We start from the raw sequence: 22,533 nt of genomic DNA, 5'->3' as shown, positions 1-22,533 counted from the left end.
CACATCTATCAGATTGGCTAATATGATAGAAAACGAAAATAACAAATATTGGAGAGATTATGGGGAAATTGAGACACTGGAATTTTGAACTGATTCAACCCTTCCATAAAGCAATTTGAACACAGTCCAAATGCATGATAAATATCATGCATACACTTTTCCCCTGGAAATACCATTACTAGGTCTATATCAAAAAAGACTTAAAAATAAAAAGGAAAATGACACATATGTACAAAAATACTGACAGCAGCGATTTTAGTGGCAAGAAAGAATTGTAAATTGAGGAAATGCCAATCAATTGGGGAATGGCTGAACAAGTTGTAGTATGTGACTATGTAACATTAGTGTGATACCCACAACAGCTGCTATGGATATGAATGCATATTTCCAGGGTAAATTCACAAAATATAAACTCTCTTCCTCAAAGACAAAATCAAAATATTTATTCGGATACCAAAAAGCCAGTTCCATCATGGTAAAAAAGAAACTTTGTATACATTACCAATAAAGGGAGCACTTCCATCCACAAGTCTTCCCTCCATTAGGCCTCCTCACAAACAAACTCCCTTATGCAAAATTCCTCCCTCTTTCACTCACACTAACTGCTGTGCCTCAGCTCTTCCTTGCTCTCTCCCAGCTCTGCCTAACTCTCAGCTCTGCCCTTCCTGCTCCACCCATTTGGCAAACTCCTCCCACCATTGACTCCATGTGACTCAAACTGTAAACTGGGCCAAAGCTCAAAACAGGTCGCATGAGCCTATTAAGGGCAGGGAAGATCTTCAAATGCCCTTACCATTACAGATTATAATGGAATACTATTGTGCTTAAAGAAATGACAAGCAAGATGCTCTCAGAAATGCCTGGAAAGACTTATATGAACTAAGGCATAGTGAAATGAACATAACCAGGAGACCATGGTACACAGGAGCAGCTATACTGTATGATGATCAACTGTGAATGACTTAGCTATTCTCAGTAATACAATTATCCAAGTCAGTTTTAAAGGACTTGGGTTAAAAAAATATATCTCCAAAGAAAGAACTGATGGAGTCTCAATGCAGATTGAAATATTTTTTAAAACTATTTTTATTTCTTTTTGATATTTTTTTCACAGCATGACAAATATGGGAATATGTTTGCATAACTGCAGAAGTATAACCTCTGTCAAATTGTTTGCCTCTTTAATGAAGTTTCAGTGGAGGAACAAAGAAACAGAAAGAGTTTGGAACTCAAACTTTAAAAAAAATATTAAAAGTTGTTTTTATATGCAATCGGGAGAAAATAAAATAGTAAATAATTTCTTTAAAAGATAAAACACACATTCCTGTTAAAAACAAACCAAACAAAAAAAGATAGCTCAATTTTCACCTTATGCAGGTGGTACTTTCTACTCTCTCCTTACAAATCTATCCCTTTTACTACAACCTCACCGTCTAAGATTGCTTTCCACTTACACTGGATATATCTTGCATGGGCATCATTAATATTCTCATGTTTTCTCCCTCATTCAAAAGTGAAGTCTCTGAAGGCAGCAGCTGATTTTTGATTTTATATTTTTCATTCTTAGCATAGAATTTGAATTCAAATCCAACCTCAGAGACTTACCAGCTCTGTAACTTTAAGCAAGTCACCTAACCTCTTTCTTATCTGTTTCCTCATCTATAAAATGGGGATAAGAATAGTATCTACCTCCCAGTTACCTACCCATAATTGAGTTATTGTAAGGATCAAATGATATAATATTTGTATAATGCTTAGCCTACTACATGACACAGAGTCAGAACTATATAAATTATATTCACATTATACTCTCTGTATTAACACTTGTAACCAGTGACTTCTAGCTTATACCCTTGGTTTTGGTTACAGGGACTTCCATTCTATATCTTATTTTTCTTCTCTCTCAGTGAGGCTGTGTTTACCCAACCAAGAGCAACAGCAAAAATCAAAACCTAGTTTTTCTTCGTTTAGCTAACAAACTAACAAAGGCAATAGCAATTCCCAGGTTATTACATCTAGCACGTTTTTGCACACACCCTCATAACAGATTTTATTTAATTCTCCTTTGTATTATCAAATATACTCAGCTACAAAATCATGCCCACTCTTTTTCCTCCTTTCTTCCTATAAAGTTATCTTCCTTTTTTGTCATTGCTAATATTCTCCTTTTTCTATGTTTTTAGTGAAGTCAAGAAACATTTATTAAACCCTTACTATGTACCTAGTACTATTGCTGTGGATATAAATGGAAGCAAAAAAATCCTGTCCTTTAGCTCTCAACTCGAGGTTTGGAGGTTGAAGGATAATTTTGTGGAAAGACCTCTTAAAGAAATTAGGCTTTAAGCTGTATCTTGAAAGAAGCCAAAGAATAAAGGAAATGGAGATGAGGAGAGGCTTCCAGGAATGCAAAAAGTCAAAGAATCTGTCTAGTGAGGGTTGTGTGTGAAGGGCAGCCAAAGCATCAGTGTCACTGGATGGAAGAATACATGACTTGAAGGAAGGTATTAAAAAGATTGAAAAGGAAAGAGGGGACTGCATTATGAAGGACTTTGAATACCAAAGAGAGTATTTCGCAGTTCACATTGCAAAAAACTGAGAATTATGGGAGTTTTGGGAGAAGAGCTGGTGTTTCTGACATGATTAGACCTGATCTTTAGGAAAATTACCTTAGTGTCTGAGTGGAGAATGGATGAAAGTAGGGATATATATAAAATAAGCAGACTCATCAGCATGCTATTGCAATAATCCAAGCATAAGGTGTTGAGGGCCTCAATCAGAGTCAAAGGACAGGCAAGTACATATTTGAGAGACGTTGCAATGGTAAAATTGATAGGTCCTGATAATAGTTTTAAAATAGGTGAAAGATATAGTTGGAGATGTGAGACTAAAGTTCAGGAAAAAGGTTAGGACATTATAGGTAAATTTAAGGATCCTCAGTATGGAAATGGTAATTAAATCCATGTGAGCTTATAAGATCATCAGGTTGTATGGAGTAGAGAGAATCTACTGGGACACCTACAGTGGGAAGGCAGAACCTGGATGAGCATCCAGTCAGAAAGGTAGGAGGAGAACCATGAGAGAGTAGTAACCTAAAATCTTGGAAAGAGAAACATATCAATGAGGAGGTGGTAGTCAACTAACAAATCATTGGTAATTTTGAAAAGAGTAGTTTCAGTGGAATAATGAAATGAAAAGTCAAATTGCAAGGTGTTAAAAAGAGTATTAGGGGAAAGAAAGTAGAAGTATCTATTGCAAATGGCCTTTTCAAGGAGTTTTTCAATAAAAGATGAGAAATAGAATGACAGTGAGAATGGAAAGATCAATTTAAGGATTTTTGAGGATGGGGAGATATTTACAAGTTGTTGGCAGCAGTAAAATAAAAAACAGGGAGACATGGAAAATAAGTGATAGGATATAACATACATTGTAATCTATTAGAGAAAATGGGATGGAACAAGATCATTTGAACAGATAGAGGGATTTGCCTTGGTAAGGAGTTAGGCATCATCTTGTGAGACAAGGGTGAAGAGGAGCTAGTGGGAAAAGGCATATGAGTGATATGAGATAGAAAAAAGGAGAGAAAAGGAAATTCACAGAAAATCATCAAGTTTTTTTTTCCTGTAAAATATGAAGCAAAGGACTGAGGAAATTGAGGGGATTAGGATAACAAGTGATTAGTTGTAGGAATTTAGTGAAACATCAGAATCCATCTTGTGACAATTCTGGAGCTAGTTCAGTTCCCTTTCAATTCAGTTATGGGTTTAGTCCAGCTACTCTTTTGTGGGAAAATTTTGTCGAATTGTGCAAAGGCCTTGTTGCATTATTTAACCTTAGTTCTGAATGATTGGGAAACTGGACCACGTCTACCTGATGTTTAGAAACCCTTAACTAAGGACCTAGGTTATGCGGACCAGAAACCCAATCAGAACCACGATTAATGCAAGGATTTTTGTCACAGTTGTATATCTCAAGCAATCCATATTTCTTATCTGAAAATTGGCCCCATAGTGATCAATAAGCTTTTGTTTCCATGTTCCTTTGATTGTCTACAGACACTTGGGGAAATGGACACCCCTTCCTGAATTCAGGGAGTTGCACCTATTCACTCTCCCAACATGGAGAGTCCTTAATTTTTCCTCCAATTGGAAATTAGTTTATCTAACTTCATATCCTGGTTAATTGTCTATTTTATTAATTGACCTTATTTGAAAAATTGATTTTTGATGCATAGACGTGTTTCTTCCTGCATTCAAGGTCCAGGCCAAAGGTGAGGAAGTTGGGTCCCAGTTTCTTAGGTAAGTGCCATTCATTGCTTAATGAATTGATATGCTCAGATCAATCCTTTCTTTCCTCAATCATTTCATTTTTCACCCAGCACAGGTCTAAGCTGAGAGGGTGGGAAGAAGAGGAGCCATCAGAATTTTGAGGAAGCATAAAAAGATTTTTGAAGACCCCCTGAGGAGAGTAGGATAGGGTTGATTAATGAGGTAAAATAGTATTGCATACTAAATATGCAAGGCCAGTTTAGAATGTATAAAAGAAATTTTTAGTGAATCCAGTCAGAATAGTTACATGATTTTCTCCAACTTTGCTCAATAGTATAGGTGTAGGAGACAAAACAGTGAATGGTGGGGGTGATTCAAGGCTAAGACTTCTCCCGGTTTAATTGGCAATATGATAAAGGTGCTAGGTACTCAAAAGAGGAGGACATTATAGATTTGAACTATTTCACTAAGATATCAAGATTGGTAAAAGAGGAGATAGTGGCTACTGCAGGGTCCATGACCTGGGAAATAATTGAGGAGTCAATGGATTGGAGGTCTTGGTGTGAATGAAGAGTGGGTTTGTGTAGCACCAATGCAATACTCACAGCATGTACATCAGCTATGAATATGCTGGTACAGTTATGAATTAAGAAATACAATAGACTCTCCACATGGAAGACAGAACCAAAGCATTTATTCAGATACCAGAAAATACCATCATAGTAACAAACAAATTTGTACACAATAACAATTCAGAGGACAACACCATCCCCAAACTTTACCTCTCTTTGACTTCCCATAAACAGTCACTCTTAAATAAATCACAAACAAGCTCCCTTAAACAAAACCACAAACTCTCCCACTCATGCTAGCCAGCTGCCTGTTTTCTCTCTCTCCCTCAGTTCTGACTGCTGTGACCAGTTTCCTCTCAGCTCTGCTCTAGCCTTACCTCTTCCTGTTCCATCCCTCCTGCTCTACCTCTTCCTGTTCCAAGTGACTTAGACTTATGTGACTCAGGCTTCCATGTGACTCAAGTAGGTCATATAGGCCTATTAATGGATGAGAAAGGTCTTCCCATTCCATCAAAAATACATCAATTCCATTAAAAATACATTCATAATACAGTTTGGGAAGAAGAAAGACATGTAGAAAGCCAATAGACACTTCATCATTTTGTGTGAGATGGAATGGAAGAGTGGGTCATGGAAAACAAGTAGACTGAGGAACTGAATGATTAGAGTGTTTGAGGGAGACAATATGTAAGTTGAATTCCCCTAGAATGATGGAGGAGTTGGGGAGAGAAAAATTGTAAGCCAGGTTCTGAATTCATTGGGGTACAAAGGGAAGTGACCAGGAGATATTTATATTCCAGGATTTTGATTGTATTGTAGAGATGTATAGCATGAACCTCCAAAGGGCAGAGATTGTTGAGTGACAGAAGTAGGGAGAGAACCTAGAAGTAGCAATGGAGGGCCAGGAAGTATACCAGGAAGTATACTACCTCATCTCCCAAAGAAATGTTAAAGGTGCAGATAATACTGACGTCATTAGGGAGAGCTGAGCCAGCTTACAGTAATTACTAGAAGATAAATGGAGTGGGAGAAGAATAGATTTAGGATGAAGGAAATCATTGTCTATGGAGCAGTCATTCCAGAGGATACAGTGGAAGGGGTGGTGGTGTTAGATTGGATCTTGGAGTGAAGGTTTGAGGAGAATAAGAATAAGGAATAAAATAGCAGGGCATGGGGAAGAGCATTTAGATGATTGACTTACAAGGGAACCCAAACCATAGAACCTTTGAATATACGCCCAGTGATGAATTGTGTGTCTGCCCCTGTGGACTAGTATAGTTTAGTACTAGGAGGTTCATTGTTAAAGCACTAGCTAAGAGAAGGCGAATCAGTCTAGAGCAGATCTTAAAGACCATGTACCTTCATATGGAAAAACAGTAGAAGAAACATAACAATGAAATTCTGAATCTGGATGAAGGGTTGAGTAAGTAGGGAAAGGGACTGAACCTGTGAATTCCTTAGTCATAGAAACTTCCAGTGAGGAAATTACTTTTACCAATGCACTTTTTCTGCAAATTAAAAGTCTTAGAGATTTTATTAGAGTACAAAAAAGGTGGCAACTTATCCCACAGCTATGCATATCAGAGTTGAAACTTGAATCCAGGTCTTGAATATGTCCTCTATAATCCTGATGTCTCCCTTCTTCTTTGTACAATGGAATATAACTTCTACATCATGACTTATGAAACAGACGTAAAACCTCTTTAAATAAACAAAGACCCAGGAATCATTTCTGCCTTAGAAAGCAAATTTACATAACACGTTAACAAATACCTGACATAACATTTTGGAGTTTCAGAGCATTCTCACTATGGGTATGATTCTGGTATGATTTTATGTATGTTTTTCTCCTATTACTGAGACTGAACCAAGTGGCCTTGATGCTCTACCTAGTTTAAATGATTCAGGAGCATCCAGCTCCAAGGGAAGTAAATATCCCAATTTTTATGAAAATCCATAAAAACCAGGGGGCTGACAAGACAGAAAATGGGAAAGATTGAGGTGACTTGACTTGAAGGGACATAGTTCATTACATATCGTAGAATGGGAGAGGGGTTTAATTCTCATGGTTTATTTCATATGAAAGACAGATTTTAAAAACTCAATAAAAAACAAGGAGATAAAATTTTACTTCAGTGTATCAGACTGGCTCCCAAAACTATTGTAAAGAAGAGTCTCAGAACATGATAGCCATGTGGTCACATTATAATTTGATTTCATTTAGATTGGTAAAGCAATGTCCACCCTAAGTGCACTGAAGTTCTGTATGTTCTTTGGTATGGTCACTTGCTTTAGAACTAGCTTATGTACAGTGACTGTAGCATTTATTGCGTATGATTCAGGCAGAAGAAGAAGATAATATTCCTAATCTGTAGGTTCTGTAGGGCAGATATTGTTCCTGTCGTTACATTCTACTATTGCATTAGGTATTAATTTTTGTTCACATAAAAGACTTGTCCTTTAACATCTAAATGGACCTGCTTCATGTAGCTGATTAATAAGTTTCTATTCTTATTCCAGAGGTCTTGGAGATCTTCTACTGGTGGATATTTACAGGATGACAGTTCCAATGTAATTTCAAAGCACTGAGCTCAGATATAGCTAGAGTCTTGCATCCCACCACTGACTGGATATCACACATACCCATTTGTGATACTATTGTGGAAATTCATAGTTTCACATGAATTTCCTATGACCATTTCAGGGTTCCTTGAAGATAAAATATATGTAAAATATATAAACAAATCATTGTCCAGGGTTGAGCTATGGCTGTATTTTGTCCCAGTTGCTGGGATACCATAATCAAATGGGTAATTGGCCACCAAAGCACCACTATGTAAGTTAGCAGAGAGGATGATTATCTCAGACTTCAACTAGTTCTTTTCTGCTTGTGTTTCAGGCTGTATAGCCTCAGAATTATTTTCAAAAGCATCAGGGAAATTCCTATTCATATCATATTTATTTCCATTGAATCTGACACTTTTGAAATAACAGCCTGGCATTTAGACAGATTCAGGTCATCCAGATTCATAGCAGATATGATGTGTATTCAAATGTCATTAATCAAGCAGGTGATTTGAGTCCTTTCCTTCATTTTTTAACCAAGCGGTCTATCAAATGGAGGAGTAACTCCTGTCCTACAGATTCACCCTCATGAATATTAACAATGTACTTGAACTCTGGAATCCCAATTCTGTAGAAGCTTTCCCACAACAAAAACTCACATGTTTCCACCTGACGCTGATTTCCCAATACTGTGTAAATGAGTTATAGAATCATGGGTTTGGGCAACATACTTCAAAAAGAAAAAGCTTCCATCTCTTCTTGATGATGATATTTGAAGTCCATTGTGGTTACCAAAGGCACCAAGAGACCCACACACAGTTGGAATAGAAGGTCCATGTTCTAGGATTATATCGCTGGTCCCCATGCCAAGGGAGCTGTAACTGCTCTGGGGCAAATGCTAAATTGTTAAGACTTTTCTTCATCTAATGATAAAATCCTGTGGGTTTAGTAATTTTTATGATATTAAAATACTCAATTTTCCCAATATTAAACCATTGTTTGGACCAGAGTTGATCTTAAAGATTATATATCTTGATGTGGAGAGACTATAATTGATCAGCAGAGGAAATGTTCACAACATTGAAATTCCAGATCTGGATGAAATGCTGAGTAAGAACTGGGCCAGTGATTTCATCAGTATAGGGAATTTACAAGAGAAAAAACTCCCTCTTCTACTGCAGGTAAGTAATTTATCTCTAATTTAAATTCTTAGAGTTGCCTAGAACATAAAGAAAATTGAAACTTATCCATGCTTCTCTAAACTGTATGTGTCAGGGTGACACTTGAATCCAGGTCCTTCTGCCTTCAATGTGCACACACTATCTGCTATGCAACACTGCCTCTTTTCCATACAAGAAAATATAAATTCCTGATGATGATTTATAATATAGACATTTCACTTCTTCAAATAAACAGATTCAAGAATCATTTTTGCTTATTAAAAATAAAAATAGAAAGTATCCTAAATATTTCATTTCTTTCTATCTTTTATCCTCTTACATTTCCATACCCCCCAAAAGATCCTCAAACCAGGCTTCCCTGTCTATGTATTCTTCAGGCTGTCTTCTTGAGCATGCAACACTTGGTTCTCTCTCTAAAGAAGGAACGACTAGAAGTTCTATCACTTGTACAGGATGTTAAGGAGCACATACCCCCACTCTTTATACATTCGACAGTGTCAGATAATTTGCCAAACCCTGTGGAAAGAGGGAAGAGAATGATTAAGAATTTTTATTTATAGTCAAATAGTAGAAGAGATATTATGTTGCATTCTGAATCATAGTTCAGAGGGTTTAACCCTACATACAACATAAATTAATTTTATTTTTTTATTTATTAATTTTTAGTTTTTGACATTTGCTTCCATAGATTTTGAGTTCTAAATTTACTCCCCTCACCTCCCTCTCCACCCTCCCCAGCATAGCATGCAATCTGATAAAGGCTCCACATATACATTCATATTAAACATTTTCATATTAGTCATGTGGTAAAGAAGAATTAGAACCAAAGGGAGGAACCACAAGAAAGAAGAAGCCAAAAGAGAGAGAGGGCATGAAGGGGACAAGAGAGAGAGAGAGAGAGAGAAAGAGAGAGAGAGAGAGAGAGAGAGAGAGAGAGAGAGAGAAGAGCCAATAGTATACTTTGATCTCCATTCAGACTACCTAGTTCCTTTTCTGGACGTGGAGAGCATTTTCCATCATGAGTCTTGCCAATGATTTATGTGGGTTTATTTTATATGCTAAAACTTTACGAAAATTGTTCATTATTTCAAGTAGTATTTTACTTGATTTTCTAGGATTCTCTAGGTATACCATCACATCATCTACAAAGAGTGATGACTGTTTCTTCTTTGCCAATTCTAATTCCTTTATTTCTTTTTCTTCTCTTATTGCTAACAGTAACATTTCTAGTACAATATTGAATAACAGTTGTGATAATGGACATCATTGTTTCACCTTGATCTTATTGGAAATGCTTCAAATTTATTCTCATTACATTTAATTTAATTTTTTTAAAATAGAAAGCTTTTGATAAATGAGGTAGTTTGATTTAATGGAAAGAACCCAGCACTTGGACATAGGAGAATTAGATTGCAATGCAAGAATATCTGCTTTTTAGCTGTTTGGCTTCATAAAAAAAAAATCTCTGCTCTTTGCACCTTAGTTTAATTATCTACAAAATGGAAATCATAATGAACCTACCACACATTACTGTGAAAATAAAATTGTGATTAAAATAGAATTTCTGATTTTATTAGTGTAGCACAGATCTTAGTATGTCTCTCCCTGACTCCGCACATGCCACTAGCTCCCTACTACCTCTGGAATCTAATATAAACTCCTGTTTAACATTTCCCTTTATTGCTCAGTCAAATTAGCTTTCTTTTTGTTTCTCACAGGGTAGGATTCTATTGCATCTATACCTTTTATGCCAGATATTCCCATTGCCTACAATGAACTCCTTCCCACTTTCACCTCTTAGAAGCCTTAATTTTACTTCAAGTCTTAATTCATGGGCTGTGATCTACATGATGCCTATTCTAATCCCTCAGGCTCTTAATTTACTCCCCACACCAGATGAATCTGTTCAGTATCATATGCACATATTTAGGTATGTCCATGTTGTCATCTCCAGTAGAGTGTAAGCTCTACTTACACATAAGAAAGGAACTATTTCATAATTTTCTTTGTATTCCCATTTCTTGGCAAGAAGTAGGCACTTAATAAATTCCTGGTGATTAAATGATGGGTAAGGCAATATGCACTTGGTAGTAGCAATATATAGATTGGAAAGACTGACTCCTGCTCTTCAAGTATATTCAATCTGGTGTGGCAGATAAGATAAGGAGAACAAATAAAGTATATTATGGTTTCAGTGTTATGAGAATTCACAATAAGAAAATAAATCTCTTCTGACTTGACTGGAAAACATCAGGGAAGAAAGTGAAGGTGGCATTTGCTACCTTAGAGAAGGTGATATTTGAGCTGGGCCTGGAGGGTTGAGTAGGATTTTTATAGACTGACATTGGGGGGGACAATTTCAGGCTTTTGAACCAAAGTGAGCACAGGCACATCGGAAGTCATGTACAGGGTGCACCCAGACATTTGTTTGGTAATGTGAAGGGACACAGGAGACAGTATTCTATAGCATGGCATAGTCGAAAGAATATTGGCCTAGAATTCCAAACCCCTTTCCGATGCTTGTTACTTGTATAACCTTGGACAAGTCATTTAACTTCTCATCTGTAGAACGAAGAAGCTAAACTAGACAACTTCTATGGTTCTTTCCATCTCTGAATACAAGATCCCAGGTCTATAAACCTATGAAACTAAAATAAGCTGACTGAGAGCATGAAGCATGCCAGGCTAAGGAACTGGGACATTATTTGTCAGGCAATCTGGACTACTTTTTTAAGGTGTGGATTTAACCTGTTATTGAAGGACAAAATAGCAAGTATGTGTAGGCATACCTTTTTAATATAGAGGTATTTCACACACACACACACACACACACACACACACACACACACACACAGTGTGTAACTAGCCCACATAAAGCCTTTCTAAATAGAATGGAGGATTTGTGCTCCACTGGGATAACCTTCAAGAAGCCAAAGTCAGTGAATCTATGAAAAGGGTAGGCAGACTAGGGGAAATTACATCCCAGAAAGAGGCATAGAGACCTATTACAAAAGAAAGAAGGGAGGTGTGTGACCATTGTTTGAAACTTACTGTTATCAAATATGAATCAAAGAAGGATTAACATATATGTACAGCTGGTTACAGAAATCTATTTTACTCTATAAGGAAGAGTAGAAGGAAGGGGGAAAAGGGGAGCAGGTGGATAGAAGGCAGAGAAGAAGGGAGGGAAGAAATAGTAGGGGAAAAGGGAAAGAAAAGAAGGGGAGTTGATAGAAGGGAGCAGTATCAAGGGAAGCAGTGTTCAAAAGTAAAACACTCTCTTGAGGAGGAAAAAGGTGAAAGGAGAGAGAAAAGTATAAATGGAGGGAAAATAGGATGGAGAGAAAGACAAGGTAATAACTATGGAGTCTGAACGCAAATCAAAGCACATTATTTTCTCTTTTTTATTTCTCATTGTTTTTCCCAATGTTCTAATTCTTCTTTCACAATATAACTAATGTGGAAATACGTTTAATATAAGTGTACATGCATAGTCTATATATGTGATTGCATGCCATCTTGGAGAGGGGCAAGGGGAAGGAGAAAAAAATTAGAATTCAAAATCTTATAAAAGTGAATATTGAAAACCATCTTTATGTGTAATTGGAAAAAAATAAATACTATTAAGGAAAAAAGAATACTAATTCCTAAGTAGTTACTTCAGTGATTAGATATAATTCTCAATCTAATTAATAAATGATACAGCAATTTCCTATGATGTAAATGACTGAACAGCAACATAACCTATTAAGGAATTAGCAGTTTTCAAATATATAGTAATATTACATAACAGATACATTTATAATCTAAAAGCATTCAGATTAAAAGGGAAGTAACTAGCCAGCTTTTTCTCAGCTTTCAGAATACAAGAGAAAATTTTGCATACCAAATATCATGTATTTAAAACACGAAGCGTATTCCAAGTCAGATAACAGTAATTCACTGGAATGAATTTTTAAATTTAGAGGAGATCACTCCTCCTATCTCTTTTGTTATTTTACTAGTCATATCCAATTAGATCGAAAACTCAATATGGAGCTGACTAGTATGGAGCAGCTAAAATCAATTAGAGTAACAATAGATTATTTATAATGTGCTTAGCACATGCCAAGCATTTTTTTTTCAGTTCTTAAAGATTACTTCAAGGAATTTCAGAGGCCTGTTTTTTGTAATACTTTAAAATGTTTAGATTTTAGTTTCTCTGGTATTATGTTAGCCACTTGCCAACTTGCATCACAGGGCAATTGTGTTTTGTTTGTGTTCATCCTTCATTGCTGAAGAAGACCATGCTATTGGAGAAATGATGACATGACTTGCACTTTGTTTTGAGTGAGGGAGGGCTGTGCAAGGTCACCAGCCTCACTTCTTCTCCAGAGCCATCTGAATCCAGAGACCTGATACTCAGAATGGCTGGAGATGACCCAGGATGCACTGGGAGACCTTGGGCCCTTTAGGCCAAGGTCTTTGCAGGCACTCACTTAGGGTGAGGCAGTGCCCATTCATTGAATAGGTGTGTTTAAGAAGTAGCCAGGGCATGGCCCCTTCAATGAGGTCAAGAAAAAGAAAGACGTCAGGTTGGGCTGGAAACAGCAAGCTACTATTGATAATCACTCTCAAGCTAGGAGGGTTCAGAGGAGCCCTCAGGCAGGGCCCCAATGGAGTCCCAGTTTCAGAGTGGAGTAGGTTTAAGGTTTGGGGAGAAGACAGGACAGAGGAGAGGGGAGGGAAGGGGAAGGGAAGAAAGGAAATAGGAAAGGAGCCAGTAAAACCCAAATCAATTGGGCATCTTTTGGCCATCCAAGTTTACCTTCCTTTGGAGAGGAGAAGGAAGGGGAGGGGGAGGCAGACAGGTGAGGAGGAGCTGAGTTACCCAGCTAGCCTTCAACCGGCTGCATTTATTCACAGTGTTGCGTTTGTCCTTCCTTGAGGAAGAAGACCGACCGTAAGTAGTAAGAATGAAGGCTTAGTCTGGAGAAAATTATAAACGATTGAAGATTTAATAGTTTTTAAACAATCTTGCTTTCCCTGAGCAGACCACTTCATAGGCTGCAAGACTTCCCTTCTTATCTGTTTTAACAAGGTCAATTTTTTTAGTTTTGCTTTGTCCATGATCGTGATTGCTAGCCCTGCTTTTTTAAACCCCGCTGAAGAATAAGAGATTCTGCTTCAGCTCCTTAATTGTTACTTTTTCTCTATCTCAAGTGTTTCTTGTAAACATATTGTTAATTCTGGTTTTTAATCCATTTGTGCTATCCTTCTCTGTTTAAGGAGTGAGATCGTCCTAGAGCCAATCATAATTATGCTTATTAACTTTGTATTTCTCTTCATCCTATTTTTCCCTATTTACCATTTCCTCTATTTTGACCATGTGTCTCCTCAAAAGTATGTTTTGTTTCTGACTACTGTCTCCCTCTATCTGCTCTCCCTTCTATCACTACCAGCTCTTTCTTTTAACTTCTTCCTTCCCTATGTGTGGGATGTCTCAGATCCCTACTTAAATTAATTACTCAAAGGCCTCTCAAAGTGATGACAGAAAGATTTATTTACTAGATGCTCGAGAACTGGACAATTCCTGTACCAGTTCACCTGCAGCAAGAAAAAGCCAAAGACAAAGGAGAAGCAGTGATATTTATAGACCCACCTCCCCCCACTGAACATTATCCTCATTGGCTGAGAATATGATCTTACATTCTAGACGCGAAATCTAACCAATTCCTTTTGAAATGAAGACATCAAAGAATTATGTAAGTTTCATCCAATCATTGAGACCCTAACGCACTACACAGTTTTATATCCTTATTTGGAATTATTCCACTCTAAAAATATTGAAACCTTGAGCCTCTTGGTCTTACCTCACCCCTGGGAGAAGAATTACAATCTGAGAAGTCTTCACTAAACCTATTCCACTCACTTACTTCCCTATATGGTAAGATACATTTCTATACCCACTTGAGAATGTATGTTATTCCTTCTGTGAGTCAGCTCAGATGAGAATACGGTTCAGAATTGTCTGACATCCTGCCATCTTCCCCTCCATTATAAAATCTCTTCCTTTCACATCTCTTTTATGTGAGATAATCTTTCCCTCTTCCTCCTTTCTCTTTCCCCTTCCCCCTATGGATCCCTCTTTATCACCCATTGATTTTAATTTTTTGAATCATTACATCATAATCATCCCACACTTGCACCCTCTATGCATACTCCAGATTGCCCCAAGAATGATAAAATTCTCCAGTTATAATTATTATCTTCCCATATAGGAATGGAAATATTTTAACCAAATTTAATCCCTTATTGTTTCTTTCTCATGTTGACCTTTTTGTAATTCTCTTGAATCTTGTATTTGAAAGGCAAATCTTCACTTTAGCTCTGGGTTTGGTTTGGTTTGGTTTGGTTTTTAAATCAGTAATAATTGAAAATGCTCTGTTTCACTAAATGTCCATTACCCCTCCCTAAATTATACTCACTTTTGATGGATTAGTTATTCTTGATTGTAACCTCAGTTCCCTTTTTCTTCTAGAATATCATATTACAAGCCCTCTGGTTCCTTACCATAGAAGTTGCTAAGTCATGTTTGATCCTGGCTGTAGCTCCACAATATTTCACTTGTTTCTTTCTGACTACTTGCAATGGCTTCTCCTTGACCTGGGAGCTTTTTAATTTGGCTGTAATATTTCTGAGAGTTTTCATTTTGGGATACCTTTCAGGAGGTGATCAATGGATTCCTTCCATTTTTCTTTTATCATCTGGTTCAATGAGGATATCAAGACAGTTGTCCTTGATAATTTCTTGTTATATAATGTCTCAAATTTTTTTAATCATGATTTTCAGGTAGACTAATAGTTCTTAAATTGCCTCTCTTCAATTTGTTTTCTCATGCAGCTTTTTTTCCAATGAGGGTATTTCACACTTTTTTTTTCTATTTTTTTGTTTTTGTTTTATTGTTGCTTGGTTTCTCATAGGTTTATTAGCTTTCACTTGCCCAATTCTAATTATTAAGTTATTTTTCTCAGTGAGCTTTTGTCCTTCATTTTCCATTTAGTCAATTCTGGTTTTTAAGCCCTTCTTATTTTTAATGGATTTTTTGCCTCTTTTACCAAGTTGTTGATTTTTCCATAATTTTCTTATATCTCATTTTCTTTTTCAATTTTTTCTCTATCTCACATATTTAATTTTTGAAATCCTCTTTTGAGCATTTAGATTTGTGTCTAGTTCACATTTACTTTGAGGCTTTACTTGTAACTGTTTTGATGTCTGTCTTCTGAGTTTTATCTCTTGATCTTCCCTGTCACCACAGTAACTTGTTAAGGTCAGGCTCTATTTTGTTCTTGTTATTATTGGTGGCTCTTTTTAACAGCCTATTTCTTGACTTTTAACTTTATGTTAAAGTTGAGATCTGCTCTTGAGGTTTCAAGCTTGAGGCCCTTCTTGCTGCTGTTTTCACAGCTAGCTCTGAGGTTCTGTAGGTTTGCAGTGATTCTAAGAGGATATGATTTAAGGAGAGATGTGGTCATCACTCTCCTGGTCTGTACTTTGATCTTCATTCAAGAAAGGTCCTTGTTCCCCTGTAGTCACCATCACAAACTATCGTTATGGCCAAGGGCTTTGACCAATTCCACCACTTTCCTACAACTGCAATTGGTGGTGTTTGTCTCTGTCTTTAATTGAAACCAGTGTCTCTCCAGCCAGGTAAGTGACCACAAGCACTCCTCTCCAACCTGCAACCTTGAGCAAGGCCCTTGCTCTTCTATGCAGCAAGTGACCCTGGGACTGCAACAGGGAAATGTGTACATGCAATGTCTATCCTTGGGCTGAGACCTACAAAATCTACTACTGCAGCCAATGTACCCTTAAGACACAAGCTGAGTGACCTCACAGATAACCATGACTCCAGTGAGACATAACTTTCCTACTGACCTCTTAAACTGTCTTGAAGTAGAAAATTTTTCCACCTGGCTTTTGATTAGTTCTGCCACTCCAGAATTTGATTTGAGCTATTATTTTAAAGTTGTTTGCAGAGGAACTTAGGAGAGCTCAGATGAATTCTTCCCTACTACACCATTTGGCTCCCCTTAATTTCCTTTACACTCCTAATTAGTCTAACATCCAGGAGGCCACACAGAAGTCATTTGCACATAACCCATCATAGTTGCCTTCAAAAACACATTTCCTCTTTCTTTCTTTAGTGTCTCTACGATTTTGTCATTTATTACGTCACTTTTGATTTTGTCTCTTTCTCTTCTCTGCTTTCTGTTTGTTTCTTGGTTTTTGTTCATTTCCTTCTTAATCTTAGTCTCTATGTGTATTTTCCCTCTCCATCCCTGGAGTTTCCTGTATTAGTCTATAACTCATTGTTCTGTTTTGTTATCTTATTCTTTTCCCTTCTTTCTTTTGATCAATTTCTCTCTTCTTTTTCTGATTTTTTCCATCTCTCAAATTCTTTCTCTTGGTCATTACTTTCTCTTTACAATTAAAATGTTTTATTGATATCATTTGTTTTTACATCACTTTCACTGTCTAATATATCCTTCCACACTCCCCAAAACTTATGACAAGGAATAAAATAGAAAAGAGTGAGAGAAAAGTAACCAACACTTCAACTAACTCTGATAGTGCATCTATGTCCCCACTTTCCAGCTTTTCTGCACACAAAAGTAGAAAATGAATTTTTTATCCCTTCTCTCTAGTGTCTTTTTCAGTATATACTTCCCATTTTTGGTACCTTTTATGGTCTGACTCCCATTCATGTCCACGACATATTTTCATATGCACTTATAGTTCAGTCATCCTTCTCTCAAGTTCTGCCACATCTACCATCTGAACATTTTTCCAGTATTGATACACTAGTTTTATCCAATGAGAAACAGCACTTGGTAGCTCAGGTATCTAAATGCCTGAAATACATAAGGTAGATAAAGTAGGGCTTCTGTATGAGAGAAGTTTTGTCATTAGTGTATTTTTGTGTCAGAAATACATGGCCTTTCATAATATAGATAAGTATTTATTCTGTAGTAAGTCAGGTCAATAGAACTGAATTTGAGTAAAAAAAAAATGGATTTGAATGCTAGCTCTGCTATTTACTGTGTGGCATTTGACAAGTCACTTAATGGCTATGGCTCTCAGTTACCTTATTTGTTGGATTTCTTTTTCTAAATCCTGTGATTCTCTAAATACCTTGTTGATAGGAACAGCTTCATTTTTTTTCCTTTGTTTCTATGCATCTAGCAAAATACCTGGACCATAATAGGCCATTAATAAATGCTTGTTATTTGATTGAGTGCATGTGTTATAGTAGAAGTTCAGAAGCTCAATTTTTGGGTGGTAACCCAAACAGGTAACATGTATAAATGGTATATAAATGCATTTTCCTAGATCTGTCTGCAATTATTGTTTGGTTGTTTTTCAGTCAGGTTAGACTCTCTGTGAACTTATTTGGGGGTTTTCTTGGCAATATCTACCACTGTCACTAATAACCAGATATCAGAGCAAGGAAATGGCCATAGGTAGATAATGGTGAAATCAGGGTTGGAGACTGGATGGAATTGGGTGGGATTGGGTGGGACAGATTCCATGCATCTCAGTAAAGGACAATCAGCCCTGAAGAAGAGTTGAATGAACAGAGGAGGGGCAGAAGCTGAATTCTAGAACTTATGGAAGAGATAGACTCAAGTCTAAACCCAAGAAACAAAGGTAAAATAGAAGGAAGCAGGTTGGAGCCTGTGCATTGGAGGAAGAGTTGAGTACAATGTTGTGGGGTTTTGTTCTGACTTAAGACCCAAAGAGTAGAGACAGAGAGTTGGGATGTGCTAGTAAAAGCTATAACTCCTAGCTTTCAAAGTAGCACTTGGTTTAACAGAGATTTGTGAAGCATCTCAGGCTGCTTACTCCAATCCTTCTTCTTCCACCCACTTTCAATTGTAGCACGTCTTACCCTCATCACTTTTACATTTCCCATTTTTATTGTCAGGTTTAGTTCCCAAAAGGTAGGTGACTACTTTTCCCCTCAAAATTCTAGGAGATAATCTTAAGGTTCTTAGGATTCCCAGTACTCTTATTTATATATCCTACCACTGTGTTCTTCATTGACCTTCAGCTGAAATTTTTTTTAAAGGCATTTAAGAAAGGGTATCAGCTAAACTTCTAGAGAAGTTATTTACTTACTGTTTCTATCAAGTACATTAGTTTCGGAAATTGGCCACCAAACTCTGACCCATTCTCCCTTTATATGCATATGCCTATCTTTCAAAGACTTTTGCTGTCATCATTTAATTTATGATCAAGTCAATCTGGCTTATTCACTGTTTCTCAAATAGGACGTTCCATCTCCCATCTGAGTGTCTGTGCACACTGCCGCCCCATGACCAGAACATGTTTCTTGAACTCTGCCTCTTAGAATTTTTAGCTAACTTCAAAACTCAGTTCAAATGTTACCTCCTACATGAAGCCTCTCCGAATCACCTAGTCCTCTCAGTAAATACTACAACTCGTTCTGTCAATTGACTCCTTTACTTTACATTCATTTTGACTTTATACTTATTTCCTTTATCTAAATCCCAGGATGAGCGAAATAGGAGTCAAGAATATCTAACTTCAAATTCTATCTTAGATACTTGCTATGTGAGTGACATTGGGCAAGACACTTATCTTCACTCAGTTTCAGTTTCTTCACCTGAAAAATGGGGACAATAATAACACCTATATCACAAAGTTATTAGAATGATGAAATAAGATAACGTGTACAGCATATTGAAAAACTCAAAGCTCTATATAAATGCTAGGTTTTATTATAAACATAAAAATCCAAAATGGCAGGAAGGCCAAACATTTTTCACTGAAATGATTCATTTTCTTCCTGAAATAAAAACATTAAAATATCTTGAGACATAAATAAAGTAGCAGAAAAGGCAGGAGTTCTGTGTGACAGACCAGAGAATGTTGACAATGTAGGATTTCTGGATGTCGATCTTTGAATGTGCCAAAGCATTATTTGACCAGATGGACCAGGCACCATTAAAATTTCTTGCTAATTTTTTTTTAATTTACTGATTTTTAGTTTTCAACATTTACTTCCTCAAGATTCTGAGTTCTAAATTTTCTACCCCTCTGTCCCCTCACCCTCCCCCAAAATTGTGTGCAATCTAACGTAGGCTCTCTCTCTCTCTCTCTCTCTCTCTCTCTCTCTCTCTCTCTCTATATATATATATATATATATATATATATATATATATATACACATATATATATACATATATATATAATACTAAACATATTTTCCTATTAGCCATGTTGTAAAGAAGAATTAGAACCAGTGGGAGAAATGACAAGAAAGAAGAAACAAAACAAAAAAGGCGGGGGGGGACAAAGAGTATGCTTCAATATGCATTCAGTCTCTGTGGTTCTTTTTCTAGATGTGGATAGCATTTTACATCATGAGTCTTTTGGAGTTGTCTTAGATCCTTGTATTGCTGAGAAGAGTTTGCTCGTAAAATGTTTCCGTCACTGAGCACAGTGTTCTCCTGGTTCTGCTCATTCACTCAGCATCAGCTTATGTAAGTCTTTCCAAGATTTTCTGAAGTCCATTTTACTCATCATTTCTTATAGCACAACATTATTCCATTTCATTCACATACCACAGCCTGGTTAGTCATTCCCCAACTGAGGGGTATTCCCTCAATTTTCAATTCTTGGCACCACAAAAAGAGTTTATATAAATATTTTTGTACCTGTGCATGCTTTTGCCATTTTTATTATCTCTTTGGGACACAGATCTAGTAGTGGTATTGCTCTATTAAAAGCTATGCTTTTAAATTTTCTACCCCTCTATATTTTTCTATAGCCCTTAGGGAATAGTTCCAAATTGCTCTCCAGAATGGTTGGATCAGTTCACAACTCCACCAGCAATGTATTAGTATTCCAATTTTCCCACATCTCCAACATTTATCATTTTTCTGCTCTATCCTGTTAGCAAATCAGATAGGTATGAGGTGATACCTCAAAGTTATTTGGATTTGCATTTCTCAAATCAATGTGATTTGGAGTATTTTTTCATATGACTCTACATAGCTTCCATTTCTCCACCTGAAAACTGCCAGTTCATATCCTTTGACCATTTGTCAATTGGGGAATGATGTGGCTTCTAATAAACTTGACTCAGTTCTTGATATATTTTAGAAATTATGCCTTTATCAGAGAAACTGTATGTAAGAACCGTTTCCTAGCTTTCTGATTCCCTCTAATGTTGGTTACATTGGTCTTACTTGTGCAAAAACTTTTAATGTAATTTAGTGTAATTAAAATTATCCATTTTGCATTTAATGATGTTCTCTTTCTCTTATTTGGTCACAAATTCTTCCATTCTCCACAAATATGACAAATGTACTATTCCTTACTCTCCTAATTTACTTATGGTGTCATATTTAAATTGTGTAACCATTTTTAATTTATCTTGTTTTACAGTGTAAGGTGTTGATATATGCCTGTTTTCTGCCATACTGTTTTCCAATTTCTCAACAGTTTTTGTGAAATACTGAGTTATTATCCCAGAAGCTGGAGTCTTTGGGTTTATCAAACAGATTACCATAGTAATTGACAACTCTGCTCTATATACTGAACTTATTCCACTCTTCCACCACTCTATTTCTTAGCAGGAGCAAGGAGTTTTGATGATTGCTGTTTTATGATGCAATTTAAGATTTGACACAGCTATGCCACCTTCCCTTGCATTTTCTTCATTACTTCCCTTAATATTCTGGACCTTGTGTTTTCCAGACAAATTTTGTTATTATTTTTTCTAGCTCTATAAAATGATTTTTGGTAGTGTGATTTATATGGCACTAAATAAGTCAATTAATTTATATAGCAATGTCATTTTTATTTTATTAGCTCTGCCTACCCATGGACAACTGATATTTTTCCAGTTATTTAGATCTGACTTTAATTGTGTGAAAAGTGTTTTGTAATTGTGTTCGTGTAGTCCTGTAGACTCTCAAATATTTTATCATGTCTACCGGAACTTTAAATGGAATTTCTCTGTCTCTTGCTGTTGGACTTTGTTAGTAATATGTAGAAATGCCAATGATGTATGTCATATCCTATAATTTACCTAAAGTTGTTCATTATTTCAAGTAGTTGGTTTTTTTTTTACTTGATTCTTTAGGACTTTCTAAATATACCGTCATATCATATGCAAAGAGTGATGACTTTGTTTCTTCTTTGCCTATTCTAATTCCTTTAATTTCTTTTTCTTCTCGTATTGCTCAAGCTGACATTTCTAGTAGAATATTGAATAATGGTGGTGACAATGGGCATCTTTGTTTCACCCCCAATGTTATTGGAAATCTTGCTAGCTTATCCCAATTATATATAATGCTTGCTGATGGTTTTCCACAGATGCCACATATAATTTTAAGGAAGTTTCCATTTATTTCTATGTTCCCTAGTGTTTTAATAGGAATGGGTTCTGTATTTTGTCAAAAGCTTTTTATACATCTTTTGAGATAATCAATTGATTTGTTACTTTCATTGTTGATATGGTCAATTGTGCTGTTAGTTTTCTAAATATTGAACCAGCCCTGCAATCCTGGTATAAATCCTACCTGGTCATAGTGTATCGTCCTCATGATAAATTACTGTAATTTCTTTGCTAATATTTCATTTAAAATTTTTTGCATCAATATTAAGGAAATGGGTCTATAATTTTCTTGTTCTGTTTAGTCTCTTCCTGGTTTAATTATCAGTGCCATATTTGTATCATAAAAAGAATTTGTAGGACTCCATCTATTTTCTCAAGTAATTTATATAGTATTGGAATTAATAATTCTTTAAATGTTTCGTAAGATTCACTGGTAAATCCATCTTGCCATGGAGATTTTTTCTTAGGGAGTTCATTAATTGCTTATTCAATTTCTTTTTCTGAAATGGGGTTAAGTATTTTATTTCCTCTTCTGTTAA

At 36.3% G+C, this 22,533-nt stretch overlaps 1 pseudogene; it reads right to left on the bottom strand.

Moving 5' to 3' along the window:
* Positions 1-4,937: 4,937 nt before the first annotated feature.
* LOC140520449 (carboxypeptidase M pseudogene) lies at positions 4,938-19,735 on the bottom strand (annotated as a pseudogene).
* Positions 19,736-22,533: the final 2,798 nt, after the last annotated feature.

Source organism: Notamacropus eugenii, chromosome 1 (assembly GCF_028372415.1).
Source record: "Notamacropus eugenii isolate mMacEug1 chromosome 1, mMacEug1.pri_v2, whole genome shotgun sequence".
Classification (NCBI taxonomy): domain Eukaryota; kingdom Metazoa; phylum Chordata; class Mammalia; order Diprotodontia; family Macropodidae; genus Notamacropus; species Notamacropus eugenii.
Note: the sequence above shows the minus strand (reverse complement) of the source record. Positions and strands in the feature narration are given on the sequence as shown.